This window comes from Herpailurus yagouaroundi, unplaced genomic scaffold (genome assembly GCF_014898765.1).
Source record: "Herpailurus yagouaroundi ecotype Mexico unplaced genomic scaffold, PumYag 160, whole genome shotgun sequence".
Classification (NCBI taxonomy): domain Eukaryota; kingdom Metazoa; phylum Chordata; class Mammalia; order Carnivora; family Felidae; genus Herpailurus; species Herpailurus yagouaroundi.
The window spans coordinates 31,724,382-31,743,257 of NW_024412401.1; the positions used below are offsets into that span (position 1 = coordinate 31,724,382).

General features: G+C 44.2%; 1 long non-coding RNA gene across 1 annotated transcript in view; it reads right to left on the reverse strand.

Annotated features, from left to right (window-relative positions):
* Positions 1-1,152: 1,152 nt before the first annotated feature.
* LOC121034794 (uncharacterized) overlaps positions 1,153-18,876 on the reverse strand; it is a 205,745-nt gene continuing 188,021 nt past the window's right edge. The window contains exon 4 of the long non-coding RNA XR_005792617.1: positions 1,153-2,011. This is a non-coding gene — a long non-coding RNA (uncharacterized LOC121034794). The remainder of the gene's footprint in view (positions 2,012-18,876) is intronic.

Below are 18,876 nucleotides of genomic sequence, written 5' to 3' on the forward strand. Positions count from 1 at the left end.
GAGTTGATGTCTAATCCATACTCCCACTTTGTTTTATGGAAAGTAAGTGGAATATACTGATACATTAATCATGGTAGGGACTGCAACAGGGCAACTCCTTGGAACCATAGAGATTTAATTCTTCCACATGTTCTCATGAGGGTCAGTGTGAGGTATGCTTCCTTCTGGTGACTCAGGAATCCACACTCATCTAATGATGCTATCCTTTCAATACACGAATCCTAGGATCATTGTTGAGAGCTTTGGCTGATACACTTCCTCAAATGCCTCCTCCAGGAAGTAGCACCGATCACTTCTCACTTTCCTGGTCACGTGGCCCCATCTAATCGCAAGAAAGGGGTTAAGTGTGTGGTCTTGTCTAACTGTGTGCCCAGGAAGTCCACCTGGGCTGACAATCTCTACCATAATCAGGAACTTCATAGAAGTGTTCCTTCAGAAACAGGTGGGGGTGGGGGTGGGGAGTGGTCAGAAACCTTCCATCCTTTGCAAAGCACAAGATGCAGGTCCTGTTAACCCCTGCACTTAACCAATATTTTTGAGCAAATATTTGGTGGAAGTCACTGTGTGACAACGAACGATACACACAGCCCCTTTCTTCTGACAGTTCATGAATAGTGAAGCCGGAGGTGCAACGTGGGGAAGATGTACTGCAGGAGGTGCTGGGGCTTGCTGGGCCATTAGCCACCTCTGTTGATCCTGGCCACCCTGGGGAGAGATGGCCTTGATTGTGAACACCTTTCCTCTGTCCATCTGAAAGCTCACATTGGATTTAGGAAAGGACGCAAGAAATTGGTTCCTCATACACATTTGGAGGGTCTTCAGCCCTGAGTTTAACAAAAATTACAATTGCAGCTCTCCCAGGGCTGTGATACAGAGGACAGCACTCGATCCTAGAGACCGTAAGACGCTTCAAAGTATCATGCTCATTATTCCCCGAAAATGTCAGTTCTTTTCCAAACATCCTGCTCTCTGCACATGCCGTTCCCTCTGCCTTCAGTGAACTCAGATTTACCAGAAATTACCTGCCCTATAAGACCCAGCCCAACTGTAACTTCTGATGTGAAGCCTTCCTTGACTCTCTATGCGTCACATGATAGAGTCACTCTACTTATCACCTGCCCCCGTCTCAATAAACATTTATTTATTGAAGACTCTTCTCTTCCCCACCCCCCCACTCCAGCTTAGACTTTAGCTGAGACACACTGCTGTCAGATGCAGCTAGCCTTTTTAAATTCAAATGTATTCCTGTTGATACCAAGTGTTAGTTCTCATCTGATTTGGCATCTATGTTACATTTTCTTTCGGAAAGCTTGAGATTGCTTTTTTAAATATCTAAGTAAAAATATGCAGCCTGGTAGATGAAAAATGTCTTTGTCTGAAAGTCTCGGCTCTCTGAAAAAAACATCAGAAGACTGAACCGGCAGTCCCCCCTCGAGAGGTCACTTCGGCCATCCTCCTGCCGTCTTGCTCAGATGTGAATAGGAAACGGATGGGGAGATCCAGTGGGTCTGAACATTTGGCATCAGTGGCCACCAGCCACGGGGTAGGAGACGCAGAAGCCAGAACCGGAGGTGACGGCAGTGGAGATGTGTGGCTTTGACAAGTGGGTAGACTGTTAAGATGTGTGGTGGTGAAAGCAAGCCCCAAGGGTGGGGAAGATGGGTCCAGAGGCAGGCTTGAGGGAAGAGGTTTTCTTGGAATACGAGCGAGTTGGACGTGTTTATTATACTGAGGGAAGGAGCCATGATAGCAAAGGGTAACTGGCAGGCAGATTCATAGTGGGTGTCAGGCCATAGGAGAGCAGTGAGCTTTGCAGACAGACAGGGACTCTTTCCTCCTAGGCAGAGAAGAGGAGAGGAACGTGATCTCCATGTGCATCCATAGGTGGAAGATGTAGGTGGGGACTGAGTTCATGCTGATGAGCCTTGTCTTTGAGGTGGGATCCAAAGTGACAGGTGGGGGATGAGTTGGCCGGTGGAGATTTGGAGCTGCTACTGAGGGTGGGGTAGAACTGAGTGGAGGGGACAGGGAAGCGGAACAGAACAGAAAACATGATAGAAACACCTGACTCCAAGGGTCTGGGGTAATAGATCTTTTGCTAGGAATTCCCTCACCATCCCCGCACCACTGCCATGCCGCCCCCCCCCCCCACCGCCCCACCGCCCGACACACACACACACACACACACACACACCCCACAACCACCATCACCACCTAATAAAGAAAGGAAATGGAGAGACAGAGAGAGCCAGCTCTTGGAATCAGAAGGGATACTTCCTTTCTCCGCCTACTTAATTATCTGGTTTTTTGAATTAGGGGTGGAAAGCAAACTCGCCTTGTTCCTATTCACGATTTCTCTCTTGAGTTTGCTCCCATTAATGAAACAGCTTAGTTTGGTTAGCTAACTGCATGCATGACTTCCAAAAACCACATCACAATGCAGGAGGAATGCAGCCTCTAGCAACGCTACAGCAGCTTAACCACATTGTTTAGAGAGAGGAGCAGGGCAGTGCCAGTGCCTCTGAAATCCATTTAAGATGTGTGAAAACACAAGATTGAAATTCTGACCTTTCCCCGAAGCTGAGAGAGTCTACTCCAGGGGGCTGTTTAGAAGACTGCAGCTACAGGCCTGGGCCCATCCACGTCTCCCCAGGACTCTTGGCCCCCAGTGGCCCGTCCAGTTGGGAATCCCTGCCTCTCTGTGTCCGTCTGTCCCTGAAGGCGCCAGCCTGGAGGCAGCTGGGCACTTTGGAAGAGGAGATGCTGAGTAAAGAATAGCACTGGGGCCAGAAGAGAAGAGAGGTCGTCAGAGGGCAAAGAGAGGAAAAGGGGAAAACCTTATCTAAATCCTGTGGGTCCTGGTCAACGGTCAACAGTCACCCACTGCCTTTTCAGACTTGCATCAGAGAGGATACTCCACCCCCATGGGCTTTCTGATGCTAACCCGGATGTCAAAATGTTGGAGGCATCATGGGGCATGAGGAAGGGCATGGAGCTTGGGATTTGATTAACGTGCCTGTAGATGGTAGATAAATATAGCAGCGCTGGTTAAGAGTGCTGTGTGTGCTAGGCTGCCTCAGTTTAAATACTGCCTCGTCCGCTAACTTACGTGGGGAGTGAACCTCCCTAAACCTCAGTTTTCCCATCTGTGTAAGTGGAGATAAAAGTACCTAGTCACATACATATTACAAAGATTGTATAGAGAGACATATAGAGCACTGCCTCCCCTACCTCAAAGAACGGGTTTATGGAAACTGCCAGAGTAGGAGAATTGCGGTTTGGAGAAATAAAGACCTTCCAGAGAACTGGGGAGAAGGTAGGGGCCACAACAGCAGCAAACCTATGAAATGTCTTGTGAAGATGTATTTTTAACTTCTCCTAAAATAGAGTTAAAAAAAAAAAAATCCGTGACATTTAACACATATTAAATCACAAATAACAAGTGCTATCCAATTAATTTCGATTTACCATCCCTTGCTTTTATGAAGATTTTCAAGGTCTCCCTCTCCTTAAGTTTTAACAATTCAGATGTCGGCTCAGAGACAGATCAAGGAGTCCGCTGATTGGCTTGTTTGTTTTCGGGTTCGGGTCTCCGTCCATATACTCACTGTTCACTGCTTCCCTGGGCATTGTTCTCTCTGTTCCCCAGAGACCCAGGCTCAAGGTGCCTCAAAGAACAAACCTCAGGCACCATCTGTGCACACAAGGTGCGGTCCTCCCCTGGGGCTCCCGGTCTCGGGAAACACTGCCTCTTACCTAGCCACCCAAGGAGAAGTCTGGACACTCACTCCAGCTCCTCCCCTTCGGCACCTCCCCAGACCCAGTCGTCCGCAGCACCACACCCCTTGAATCCACCTGCCGCTTGAATCCAAGTGCGGCCGCTACCACCACTTCCTGCCTGGTTTCCTCCCATCTAACCAGGCCACGCAAGGCAGCCAAAGCCGAGGCAAATCTGATTCTGTCTCTTCCTTTCTTTTAAAAAAAATTTTTTTTTAACATTTTTATTTATTTTTGAGAGACAGAGCATGAGCGGGAGAGGGGCAGAGAGAGAGGGAGACAGAATCTAAAGCAGGCTCCAGGCTCTGAGCTGTCAGCACAGAGCCCTGATATGGGGCTTGAACCCACAAGCCGTGAGATCATGACCTGAGCAGAAGCCAGACGCTTAGCCAACTGAACCACCCAGGCGCCCTTGTTGCTTCCTTTCTTACTGCCTCTCAAGCCCCTCTAGCTCCGTCCTCTGGGCCCCTGCCCCACAGATGCCGGTGACAGTAAACATCCTGTAGTCAGTCTCCCAGCCATTCCTCACGCGCTATCCATGAATGCACCATGCCTTTCCACACACTGCTCCAATTGCCTGGAACTCTTCCCTCCACCTTCAACCTAACTCCTCTTGCCCTTGGCTACTCAGCTGAGGTTTAACCACTCCGAGCTTCAGGTTTTTATCCCATAAAATGAGCATAATAATGGTACCTTCTTCACAGGTTGTTGGAAGAATGAATGAGTCAAACCACATAAAGCATGAAAAACTGTGCCTGGCAGTTTGACAAATGCTAGCTATTATTATCCTTTCCAGGTAGCCTTGACCCTGAACCACACTCCCCAGGTTATGTGTTTCCATATTGCCCCACACTTCCCTCATCATGACCCTTAACAAATGGGACTCAAACTGAATCACTAGACTTAACATTCTAGGATCATATTTATCTCTGTCATTGCTCAGGGTAGGGCCAGGAGCATTGTGGGGATGTGCTGAATGTTAGTTGAATGAATAAATATTCAGGCCAAGAGGCCCTTTTGCCTCATCCCAGATGACTTACAGAAACTCCTTCTCACCAGGGCTTCTGACAAAATACCCTGTGATGCTTGAGTTCCTGCCCCAGCTCTCACTAACCAGAGACAACCCCATCAACGTGCTGTGTTGTGGGCACGACAGACAGGGTTACTCTCTCTTTCACTTAAAAAGGGAAAAAAAAAAAAAAACCACGAAGAGGGAAACGACTTAGTCATCACTGTCAACCTTGGCAAATAAACATTGCTATTACATACTCCAGAACTCAAGGAGCAACACATAATTAGGCACAGGTTCAATCAGCAGCAAGATGCAGGTTAGGTGAGAGCAGAAAATGAGTGGCTCATTTGCACTGCAGAAGAGGTGAGGATGTTGATTTTCATGCAAACACTGACTCTAAGATTCCCAATTAAATAAGCACATTAATATTTTTAAGGCCCAACTGAGGTGAAATGCTTTTTCTGAGAAAAGAAGCAAAGAAGCTGCATAGCTGTGTTTCAGAGTGCCAGGAGCAGATTTATTGTGACTTTACTTGTTTTCTGATTATAAACGTAATATATTTTCGGGTCGCCTGGATGGTTCAGTTGCTTAAGTGTTCGACTTAGCTCAGGTCATGATCTCATGGACCATGAGTTCGAGCCCTGTGCTGGGCTCTGTGCTGACAGCTCAGAGCCTGGAGCCTGCTTCGAATTCTGTGCCTCACTCTCTGCCCCTCCCCGAGTCACATTGTGTGTGTGTCTTTCTCTCTCTCAAAAATAAATAAACATCAAAACAAAATTTTTAAGTAATATATTTTCATTGTGAACATCTTTAAAAATACAGAACACAATAAAGAAGAAAATAAAAATCTCTAATAATCTTACACATATGGTCCTATCATCCATTTGATTCACTCTATTTATATTCAGTAACTCATTCAGCAAATGATCTCATCAGTCCCATGGCTTTAAATGCTGTCTTTATGTTCATGATTCTCAAATTAATATTTCTCACCCTGTCCACTCCAACAAGTTCCAGGCCTAGATGTCAAAGAGACAGAACCTTGTGGATATTTCATAGCATCAGACACTCAGATGAGCTATAGGAAACCTCTTGATTTCTACCCTCTCCTCAAAAAACTGTTTCTGTCTCTAACCTTCTCCACATTAGTAAAGGCCACTGTTATCCACCCAGGTGCTTAAGCCAAAAACTAAACATCGCACCCTACCTGTCACACGCATTTAGTCCATCAACAAGTCTTAACTCTAAAAAAAAAACACCCAATTTCCTACGTGTCTCCCATCCCCACTGCCATCACTCAAGTGCCAGAGATCAGCATTTGTTGCTAGGGACAATGTACAGCCAGTGCCCTAACTGATTTCTCTCTTTCTCTAGTCCTCAAATAGCAGTCACAATGATATCTGGTTACTTTCTTAAGCCTGATACCTAAAAGCAGGATGGCAAAAACATAAATAATTTAAAGCCTTCATTATATATATATATATATATATATATATATATATAGCAGATTTACAGAAATCACCTCCCATTATCCACCATACCAGCAGGGTCTGAGTGTCTGGTTTTTAAGATAGTGTCCCCACTTGTACCACACACTTGGCCAAGAGCAAGCTTGGCTCTTTTCGCTGGTTTACATTTCTCCCTCTGCTACCGACAGAAGCAATGATTACTTCTTTGATCATTTCCTATCTGTATAGCAGTATGGATTTTCAATCTATGGCACAAGTGAATCAAAAATGTAGCTTTTAAAATATTTCCTCTCATAATTAAACTTCGTATCTATCTGGAACCCCCACGTTGTCTAGTAGCAGGAAACTCAAATCTATTTAATTCTAGATAAACTCAATCACGTAGGGGGTTTCTCTGTCTCCTCAAGCTTAAACTCAGTCGGTTTGGAGTTTCTCCACTCCTTCTTCTGTTCAGGACCTGGGGTTTCTCTAAATCAATTGGGATAGTGGGATGGGGAGTGGCTTTATAGAATCCTAGTGACAGAAAAAAAGGGAGGGTGATTTGGGTTCACCTGTCACCTGCCTTTGCTGTAATATACTAAAAAGAACTTTATCTCTTGTGATTTTGGGGGTTAGTCCCACTTTTATCAGCTGAGAGAGTTCCCCTTCACCGCTGTCAATTCTAGGTGTGTCAATTGGTCCAAGCAGTCCGCATCTGACCCTCTTTGGGTCATGGGGAATTGTCAGACCCTCCTCTATGGCAGTCTGGGGCCATGCAAGACAGAATGAGCTATCCTGGGCTCTCTCTGTGTCCTGCTGCCATTTTCTCTTTATTTCCAGCCCACCATACTACCTCTCTTGGGTTAAAGAGAGTTCTGCATGGAATGTTCTTCACGTTTTCCAAACCTGTCCAGCTGTTCTATCGTCTCCCGGCTCAAGGAGGAGAGGGTTTAGTGTGGTAGACCTGGAGATCCACGGCTGCTGCCCAGATCCTTCTTTATGGAAGGACCAGCTGCAGGGAGTGAGTAGAATCAGCAAACATGTCCAGCTATCAGCTCCTCCCAGATGCTCTTTGCACCTGATGCAAGGTCATGCTGTTGTCAAAGCAGCTTGTACCAAAGACTATGGTGGAGAGTATAAAGTTCAACCGTTCCGCCCAACAGAACAACTTTAGTAATATTTGCTCCAGAGTTCCCTACCGGCCAAGGCTTCCCTCTCAGTTTAACTTCTCCCTCTGTCCAATAAGCATTTTGCACCTCAAACTTCATCTCAAGGTCTACTTGCAGAGAACCCAACTGGTAACATTTGCTAGCTGAGCCATGTTCAGCGTCCCTTGTCAGAAATACTCATTGCAACTCTTGTTCCCCCTAAGAACCACCCCCCACCCCCTTCTCAGCTCAGCTCCTGGAATCTCTACAGACTTTATAGGACTAGACTATTCACTTTAAAAATATTTTTAATATATTTTTATATTTTGGAATTTTATATATTTCTTTATATATTTTTACATACCATCACACATTCTCCCCAAATCTATTGTAAATAGCACAGCATATGGCTTTTGGCATGAGAAAAGCCAAGCTTTTGAAACTCAAAAACCTTTTCTATTAACCTGTTTTCTTTGCCAGGACTTTGAAAAGGCTCTTTTGAAACTCAAGATTGAGAATTGATGCCTTTGTTCTCTTTTGTTTGGCTGTGGTCTCCCTCCCTTGAGGCAATGAGTTTAGCCTGCCCTAGCTGCTGCCTGAAATGATAGAAGGTTCCCATGGTATATTAGACACATGGAGGTTTGTGTGTGTGGAACATGGAAAATACTTGGGTTAACTTAAAATCTCATTTTAACTTATTTGCCAAATACCTGTAGTCTTCTAAATACCACTGAAAACAGTTGGAGCTCACATCTGTGCTGGTTCTGAAACCTAAACATGGAAGGTGAAGCCACAGCAAGAGTGAGAGCTCTCTAAAATCATAACTGTCAGCATTTAAAGCTAAAAGATGTTCTACCAGGAACTTGGAAATAAATTTTCTCCCCAAAGAGATATGCAAAGTCACCTGAAAGTGACAGAGTAGCATTCAGAAGAGTAGGGCTGTAATACATCTCAAAGGATAGATGGTTCAGAAGATGGAGTTAGAACTGATAAAGCAATATCAGAGAAGGAGTCTCAGAAGCACATGTGGACAGTCCTATTAGAAAGCCCTTGCCTACTGTGTAGGCTGATGGCTGCAAAATGTTTGTAGTGTTCTGGTACAGTGGTGGCCCTCAGTGAAACACTCTGTTCAGTCCCTTCCCTTGAATCTGGGCTGGTCCTGTGACATGCTTCAACAAACAGACAGCAGAAGTGATTCTGTGCCAGTTGTGGGCATCACCTTTTAGAAAATCTATCAGCTGAGCCCTGAGTCCCCATGCTAGGAGTCTGGCAACACTGATGGGGAGACTGTGGAAAAGCCACATGGAAAGAGGGGTTCTGAGATCATATGGAAAGAGAGGAGGTCCACCCATCCCAGCATCCCAGCTGAGCCAAACCCCCACTGACCAGCAATTTAAAACATCCACATGAGTGACCCTCAGTAAGACCAGGAGAACTTTCCACAGAGCCCAGCTCATTTTGAAGAATTATATGAATCAATATCATTTTCTGCCTTAAGCTGCTAAATTTTGTGGTGGTTTGTTATGCAGATTTAGTCAATTGCAAGGAAGCTATAGCATACAGACCTAAAGTCTTCCGAGTTATGAAATGAATTTATCAGTCGTCCTCATTAATGCCATTAAGTATTCAATTTACCGCACTCTGTGCTAATTCACCCAATTACCTTCCAACCCATCCCCCAACCCTCTAGTCCCTGCCCTGCCAAGCAGTTTGGACATAGGGAAAAGAAGTCACTAGTAAAAGGCCAATGAGAGCTTTCTTTCTGGCTTGCGGATGGTTGACGTCCGTGTCCTCATGTGGCCTTTCCTCAATGTGTGTGGACAGAGAAAGAACAAGCGCTCTGGTCTCTTCTTATAAGGACACAATCTTATGGGATCAGTGCCCCACCCTTGTGACCTCATTTAACCTTAATGGCCTCCTCCTATGTCCTATCTCTAAATATAACCATACCTGAAAAATAGCCTCTCATTTCACAAGAACTCAGGAATGTTAATGGTTCCATTTGTGTCTCAACCTGATTAAGCTGGGGTTGGTAGCTGCTTGATCCCACTTTCATACTCTGTGCTTTCCTCTCCTGCGATAGACTGCTTCACTTGCACATCCACACACTGGATCACTTTTGTTGCAAAGCCATAGAGCTAGTGGGAGATTTGTATGAAATTGTATTTATAAAGAGAGGCTTCTCAAAAAGAACAATTCTTGAGAATGTCACCAAGTCAAAGAGACACATTTCTTCAGCAAAGGGAGGTAATTAGTTGAGGTACTTGTGATCTAATAATTACGGGTCGGTGGTGGGAGAACTCTCCCCAGATTGTCCCCCGTCATGCCCTTAGCCTTGGCATAGTTTAGAGGCCACTAGCTCTCCCACTCTGGATAGGTGACCTTGGGCAAGTCAATTAACTTTCCTAAGCCTGTTTCCTCATCCTGAAAACAACTTCCCTTCCAGGGCTATAATGTGGGAAGAAAGAGATAATGGATATGAAGGAGTACAGTTACATAATTACTTTGTTGAAGTGGCCAATCATCATAGGTTTCTGTGAGGCTGATCTTTTTCAGAGAAGACCTACCTAAAAGGATGATCAGGGATGGGTTTGCTGCTTTAAATGAACTTGCTTCATTTCCTATCCCGACCACTGAGGACAGCTGAAAGCTCATAGAGTCCATGAGGAAACCAAAGCTTGGTACCCATGTCAGAAGCAGCTCCTGGGTCTAAAGCAGTGTTTCCCAAGCTTTAACATGCCCCAGAGTCTCCTGGAAGCTTATTAAAACATCGATGACTGCATTCCACCCCCAGAATTTCTGGTTCAGTAGTTCTGGGGTGGGTCCCAAGTATTTCCACATCTAACAAGTTTGCAGGTGTTTCTGCTGTCCAGGAGACCACACTTGGAGGATCACTAACCTCAAAGAACTACAGACCTGACATAGTGTGTTGCTTCCCATGCAGCCCATTTTCACAGCAGAGCCAGCTCTATTCCCTGTCAGTAGAGAAGACATCTCTCATTTCACAAATTAGTAGGAACCTTTTCTCCTACTTTCCCAATCAGTGGTCAGAAGTGAAAGTCACTGGCTCATAGTGATTAAACTGTAGAGCTGGCCTGGCCAGTCATCCTGGGAAGAGGGTTTAACCACACACCTAAATGAATGTGTTTGATCAATAATTAAGTGAGCTGTTTCTGGAATGATTGTGCTGATGAAGCCACAGTCATGCTGCACAACATAGGAGGCAGTTAGGAGCGGTTTTGCTTGTTCATACTGGGTTCAAAAGGGCTTTGGGAGTTACAAACCTAGCCTCACAGAATAAACATAGTTTTTAAAGCAGGGAAATCAGCCATTACTGACAAGTAATGGTGAAGGAAATATAGTGCTGCTAAGTGTTGGTTTTGCAATCTTTCTCATACTTGAGAATTACCAAACTTGTGAAGTTGTGTCCAATTCCCACAACACTGAAAGTATCAGGTGCTTGCCTCCCTGGCCTTCCCTGCATTTAGGGGACTGATGGGGACTCTGTCCATCAGTGCACTGACTTCAGACTCCACTAGAAATTAAGAACCCAAGAAGCAGGGATCATGGAAAAACTACCTGCCAGTGGGCAGGTCTACTCTACTGAGTTTCTAGAAGCATCTGGGAAGAAGTCCCAGAGACATCACAAAGCATGTTGGTGGCTTCGGATGTGCAAGCTATGGCACCTGATGGCACGAAGGCTGCACTGGTGCCTTCACCAGGCCAGTGCTGGGCCCGGTTGGGCAGTGGTATTCTGCCTTATATAGCACCCAAGTCTCATGCTAGAGGTTTTTTTGGGGTTTTTTTTGTTTTTTTTTTTTTGTTTTTTTGTGTTTTTTTTTTGCTGTTGTATTTCTAACTTTTGCTTGCAGCTAAGAGCCCGGTTCAATTTAGAATAAGTTCAACTCTAAAAGAAAAAAATAAACTCTGAAAGAAAAAAGAAACAAGTTTTGAGTTCTGCTCTTCCCTTTTTTGGCCATTTTGAGTAAGTCTCATAGCCTATCCAAGCCATAACTCCTTACATGGTGGTAGGGAAGAAGAGGAATCTCTTCCTATAGGTAGTGGAGGAATAAAATGAGATAAATATGTGAAAATGCTTTGAAAACCAAATTGTACCATGAAAATGTGAGTTAATATTTTTCTATAAATGCAGACTAACACATACGACCTCTCTGAGACTTTGTTTTGGCCCTTCCTCAAAATTAGTGATCCTTTGCTTCTCTGTATCATCTGTACCTTGAAGCAGCTCTACTTAGAGCATTTTCACACTGAATTTTAGTGAGTTGTTTATTATCCGTCATTCCACTAGACTATGAGCTCCCCAAGGGTGGAGTCTTACTGATCTTTTATTTTCCCTCTGTTGTCTATTGGTATATAGCAGGTTTACAGTGATTGTCAACAGGATGAATTTTTTTTTAAAAAATTGCTAGGCCCTCCATGAATGTGCCAGGAAATCTCCAGCTCAGGTGCAACTCTCACTTTTTTCCTTTGCAACACTTTTGGAATCTGTCGCGAAGAGCCCCAGTGGACAAGGGAGTGATCAGATGTAGTATGCTCCTGGCGAGGCGACCAGTTGTCCTACAGGTGCAAGTGACGGACACAGCAGAGGAAAAGTGTCTTAATTGGTAGCGTGAAAAACATTTCCCAGGTGCTAGCCTGGGTTGTAAGTGCCATCTGTCCTGCCACAGAGGATTAAAGGGAAGAATACCTTTCTCTGGATTCTGGGGACAGCGTAGGCACCAAGATGAGCTGTTGATATTAACTTGTCTGTGTTCCACCTGGATAATTGCAGGCGAGGGAATCTGTCTAGGGTTTCCATTTTGAAAGCAAATGGATGATGCAGTGGCAGATCTCTTGTTCCCAGGTGTTTGGTTGCATTTGTTAAAGGGTTTTCTAGGGAGAATGAGAATTAAATATTTTTTTGGACTATCCTGGAAGATTTTGTGTCAATATACTCCATGCTATTTGATGTTTGATCTCCCAGTAGCAGAAGAAATGAAATGTACTTCTTCATTCTTGGCCTGTCTTTTCTTAAATAGCCTTTTGCATTCATTTTATGCACTCTATAATTATCGAGTTCCCGTGAAAGGGCCAAGTCCTGTATTGGGTCCTGTGGTCACTAAGGAAGATATGACATTGTTTCTGAAGTCAGTAAATTCACTGTCTTGGATGGGAGGTGAGGTAGGGGCTCAGCCATGGAAACAAAATACAACATAATATAATGAACAATAGAGGTGTATACGAAGAATAGAAAGAGGGAGAGAAAGAAAGAGAAACAGAGAGAGAGACAAAGAAAGAAAGGAAAGAGGAAGAGGAAGAAAATACCCTCAGCCATGTCCAGGGATCATAGTCCCTGTGGTTGTATCCCCTGCCTCCTCCCTCATTCTGTTTGAAAACTGCCTCTTCCCCATCATTGAAGTACCAGCAGAACCATTAATTATAGTGCTTCTCTACTGTCCAGAAGTCACATAGTCCAGACCTGGCCAACAGTATCATAGCCTGGCCATCTTTCTATCTTCCATGATTGATACAAGGATAGGACACAACCAAAAGAAGGTCTCTCTATGAGACTGGCTATAAGGGCACAGAGAAAGAGAGGGTTGCTCTGTCTCCCGAGATCATGAACTGGACATGGCCATACAAACATGGAGCTGCTGGAGGTCTTCTGTCTTCATTAGGATTGGCCAGGCTATGCTGTGCTGACAACTTCTAAACCTTAGTAGCCAATAGCAAAGGCTTATGTTTTGTTCATACTTCTAGTCCACTGGGTCAGCTGAGAGATCAGTTCAAGTTCCCTCCCCTTATGTGGGACTAAGTAGCTTCTAATTCAAATTTTGTTGGTCACCATAGAAGAGGAAAAAAAAAATCATGGAATGGTCATGTGCTGCCAATTAAATGTTCTAGCCCAGAAGTGACACATATCACCTCTGCATACGACTCATTAGCCAGAACTATTTCTGTGATCCTACCCCATCACAAGTGGTCCAGGAAATGTAAATCATCCATGTTCCCAGAAGGGGGGGATAATTAGAAATACTTGGAAGATAGCAGAACTGATATACAGGAATCTGTTGTGTGCATATATATAAATGTACATGTATATATAGATGTGTGTGTATATTTGTGTATATGCATATGCATATCGACATATATATCTCTTTACAAAAATAAATATGTGTGTGTATGTCTATGGGGGAAGAATAGAGAAAGAAATAGGAGTATACGTATGGATGGATATAGGAAAGAGAGAAAGATCTCTGTTGGCATTTAGGCTAGAAGATCCCTTTCAGTTACTTTGGCCAATAAAGTCTCTCTTGTCTAAGCTAGTTTGCTTTTGATTTCTGGCATATACACTCAATTGTCCTGAAAAACATAGGAATCACATAAGGTGCAAGAATAAATCCACATCTGAGCTTTGGTTTCTCACCTAAGGGAGGGCTGGGTGCTCCAGAAATGAGAATGATACAAGCAACACGAGGAAAGAATAAGGCACCATCTTGGGAATGTTGAGATGCCTGATACAATTGCATTTTCACTGCACAGTCCAGATGATTCTGAATATGCACAAGTTTGAGAACCTATGCTTTAAAGAATACCCAATGATTCACATCTCAAAAGTCTCCCAACTTTGTTACTTCATTAGAGCAATATTCTAGAAACTTAATATCCATTATCCATCACACTGACCCTGTGAAAACGCACCTTTTAAAAAATTCAACTGCAGGGGCACCTGGGTGGCTCAGTCGGTTAAGCATCCGACTTTGGCTCAGGTCGTGATCTCGCGGTTTGTGAGTTCAAGCCCTGCGTTGGGCTTTATGCTGACAGCTCAGAGCCTGGAGCCTTCTTTGGATTCTGTGTCTCCCTCTCTCTCTGCCCCTCCCCTGCTTATGCTCTGTCTCAAAAATAAGTAAAACATTACAAAAATTAAAACAAATTAACTGCATATCCTTGGCTTTCAATGGCTGTAAGCTTCTTGAAAGAAGGGCTAAACAATTAATTTATCTAATTATTTTCCTAAGTTCAGGGGATTCCTCGCCTGAGACAAAGGCTGGCACCTGTGGTTGAGCTAATGCTTTTCCTTGACACCCACAAATGAAGAGTCAACGAATCATGAATATGCACACAAGTATTACTGCTAAGTTGTTTGGGTTTGTTTTTTGGTGGGGGAAGCATCGTATACCTTCATAAACATCAGGATGTTAATGCCCCTTCATCTAATCCACACGTGAGCCTCATGCCCTACACCTGATGAAGTAAATAAAAGTCAATGAAGAACAGCAGCTTCATCTTTAGCAATAGCAATAAAAATAGTAACATCCCTTTATTACGTAACTTCTCTGTGTCTAGCTCTATGTGGAGCATTTGTATGCTTGATATGATTCTCGTTCAGAACACCCCTGTGATAACTACGGTCATCCCCATTTTAGAGATGAAGAAATTGAAGCCCCAGAGAGTCTGAATAATTTAACTGCAGCTAGTGAAGTCAGGATAGGAACCCAGGTGTTTCTTTTCCACCACACTTACCTCTCTGCCTCTCCAATTCCCCAATCCCCTACTCCAAAATCCACTCTCAGTGTGCACAGCTGGGGGAGTGAGTTTCTGGCCTTTGTGGCTTTTACAGTGGAGGGTGAGCTTCTGGCAAGGAAGTCAGGGCAGACAGGGGATGGCTGTTAGGAAGGTAGCCAGCAGCAGCTGCCCCTCCATGTCACATGGGACAAGGCTGAAGATACTTGGAAGTGTTTACTCCAGAGGGGAGAATAATGAAGAGGGTGTGGCTGTCCTCTCCAAACATCTTAAGTCTCTCATAGGAGGCCTTTTGAAGGTAAACCTAGGACAATGGTGATGTCAACAAGCATCTTCTAACACCCGCAATGAAGAGAATGGACTTGAACAGAGGGGAGGTAACTCAAGAGGTTCAGACGGATGGAAAGGCGGCAGACCATGGAGAAGTGGGAGCGTTCTGTGGGCAGGCACACCTGGATTGATCTAGCTCTGCCCCATCTCAGCTCTGTGACACAGGACAGATCATTTAAACTGTGAGTCTCTCTTTCTTCATTAAAAATTAAGCCCAATAATACCTATTCTACAGGCTTACTGTGAGGATTAGAGGTAATACGTGTTCAGAACTGCCACCGAGCAATGGAAATGATGATACTACAATCATTGCTATGGAGTGGACCTCTCTGTTAACATAGTCGGTATACATTTAAGAATCAAACAGGAAGAGTGGAGTAGTGAAATGTATTACCTGTGGATATCCCACAAGGTAAGAGGTCTTTATTAACCACAAACTCCCAAAACATGGAACAATTTTCTTGGTGATAGCAAGACACTTTTGAGAGCTGATTGGTGGGCAGTGGTGGTCTTTTTACAGGAACTGTTTGCTTTGTGTGTGTTGTGGGCGGGGATGGAGAGGTTCCACCATTACATACACATTATCTCCACTAAGGGATCAAGTTACTCTTGGACATAACCGCAGCGAGCCTGTTATCTACCCTCAATCTCTATAAAATTCTCACCACTGAGTTTACAGTTGATTGATTGTTCATTCCACATACTATAATTGCTTCATTAGAGGCTTCAGATGGTTCATTGTGTTGGCAACTTCCTACAAAACTGTCTGCACAATCAGGGCCAGACACATGCCACTTGAGTCATCAGGAATGGAAGCGTTTGTTTGTTTGTTTGTTTGCATGTGTGTTTATTTTCAAAAGGCAGCATATTACAAGAGGTTTAATTCTGAGGCCAGGTGTGATCCCACCAGATGGGGGACAGCCCATGGGCAAACAGAATCCCTCCCTCTGTGATCTCAGCCACGGCAGGGCGGTAGCCACCATCCATTTAGTGATGACTCCCTGATTCCTAGCTCCAGTCCTGGTCTCTCTCCTGAACTTCACACTGAGATAAGCAAATAGTTCCAGACACCGGTCCCCTATCATTTGGATTACGTCACAGGTATGATCTACTCAACATCTGCTCTACTGAATGTTTGATCCCCAATGCATACTAACCCCCCTGAAGCCTGTATTCTCTCTCTTGCTCCATCCCAGTGAGCCAAGCCAGTATCCACTCACAAGCAGGTGTCTGCTCATGGCCTACGTGTCTGCCTTCCCCTTGTCCTCCGCACCTGATCACCATGCCCTGAGAACTCCTTCTACTCCATTTTTCTCAGCTGGTCCTCTGTCATTTCCATGGTCACGTTCTTGGACTAAGCTGCCGCTATCTCTTCCATGGAATACAGCGACAGCCTCTTCTCCTTGAGCTCCATCATTTAAAGCCCTTCCCAAACTTTCCAACATCCTTAGCAAAAAGTCTTAAGTGACCATGTTACACCAGATTATACTTTTTCTCAGCACTATGTATTCTTTTCTTTTAAAAAAAGTCCCTATTTCTCATAACCCTCACTCCTCCCTGATGTGGGGCTGTGTCTTTCTCATTCACCATGGATTAACCTCCTGATTAGCAGGCTGTCAGTCCCAGAGAAGGAGCCAGGAACTACCCACTGACCTGTTACCACGAAGAGAAGTATATGGTATTCCTGTGAGCTGGCTTTTCACCCCCTACACCAAGGTGACTTCAGGGAGGCAGAGAGGGACATTTCACAAATCAAATGGGCAAAACATAACAAATCAGCCTACTCTGAGAGTGGGATACAAGGCCCCTCACAAATGTGCCTCTGTGGCCTCATCTCCACCAAATCCAACCATCTTCTCCCACCTCTATCACTGTGCAGTCTGTGCCCACGTGGAAGGAGCTTTCTCTGTTCCATAAGCACCCCACGCACTCCTAGCACCATTGCTTTAACGTGTATTATTCCTCTGCCAAGGGGGCCTTTTCTCTCTTTCCCCACCTGTGGAAATTCTATGTATGCTCAAGATGTCAGTTCAGTTCTCCTCCTATGTCTCAGTCAGCTTGGGCTGCCATAAAATCTTACCACAGACTGGGTGACTTAGCAGATATTTTTTCCTCACAGTTCTGGAGGCTTGAGTCCAAACTCAAACTGCTGGCCTGGTGGGGTTCTGGTGAGGACTACTCTCTTCCCAGCTTGCCTTATCACTGCCTCCTCACCTGCTGGAGAGAGAGAGCTAGCAAGCCCTCTTGTGTCTCTTGTTATTAGGGTGCAAATCCCATCCCAAGGGCCCCGCCCTCGTGGCCTCATTTAACCCTAACTGCCTCCCAAAGGCCCCACCTACAAATACCATCACACTGCGGGGTTAGGGCTTTAACATATGACACTGGGGGACACATAACATCCCTCTGTGCTACCTTCATGCTCTACTGTGTACAATCATTCTGATGGCTGTGAATGTTGAGTACTTGCTATGGCTTTCATGTTCTTTATTTCTTTTGATTCTCACTGCTATCCTAAAAAGGTCATACTTTGGTCTCCACCTTAGAAATGAGAAAAAAGTTTCCAAGTGGATGGACCATTTTCCCAAAGTCATGCAACCACCAAGTGGAGGCCAAGTGGAATCAGGAGCTCCTGACCCCACAGCCAGGGTTATCCACTCTCCCCTACCACCTAGACCTGGAGTTGGTGAATGTTTTCTGGAGAGGGCCAGGTAGACAATATTTTAGGTTTTATGGTCCACACATTCTCTGTCATAACTACCCACCTCTGCCATTGTATGCAAAAGCAGCCTTAGACAATAAATGAATGAATGGACATTGCTATGTTCCAATAAACTTTATAGATTCTAGACTTTGAATTTTGTTTCATGTGTTATGAAATAGTCTTCTTTTGATTCCATGCCCCCTGCAACCATTTAAAAACATAAAAACCAGTCCTAGCTCACAGGCTGTACAAAAACACACAGCTTGCAGATTCCTGTTCTAAACAACTACAGTGAATGTTAATAGTATTTTTTAATTTTTTATTAATTTTTTAACTTACACCCAAGTTAGTTAGCATTTAGTGCAATAATGATTTCAGGAGTAGAATCCAGTGACTCATCCCCTACATATAATACCCAGTCCTCATCCCAACAAGTGTCTTCCTTAATGCCCCTTGCCCATTTAGCCATCCCCCCACCCACAACCCCTCCAGCAACCCTTAGTTTGTCCTCTATATTTAAGAGTCTCTTGTGTTTTGCCCACCTCCCTGCTTTTATATTATTTTGCTTCCTTTCCCTTATGTTCATCTGTTTTGTATGTTAAAGTCCTCATATGAGTGAAGTCATATGATATTTGTCTTTCTCTAATTTTGCTTAGCATAATACCCTCTAGTTCCATCCACACTGTTGCAAATGGCAAGACTCCATCCTTTTTGATTGCTGAGTAATACTTCATTGTATATATGTATATGTGTGTGTGTGTGTGTGTATATACACACACACACACATATACATACACACACATATGTGTGTGTATATATGTGTATATATATGTATATGTATATGTGTGTGTACACATATACCACATCTTCATATGTGTGTGTATATGTGTGTGTATATGTATATGTGTGTGTATACACACAAATATACCACATCTT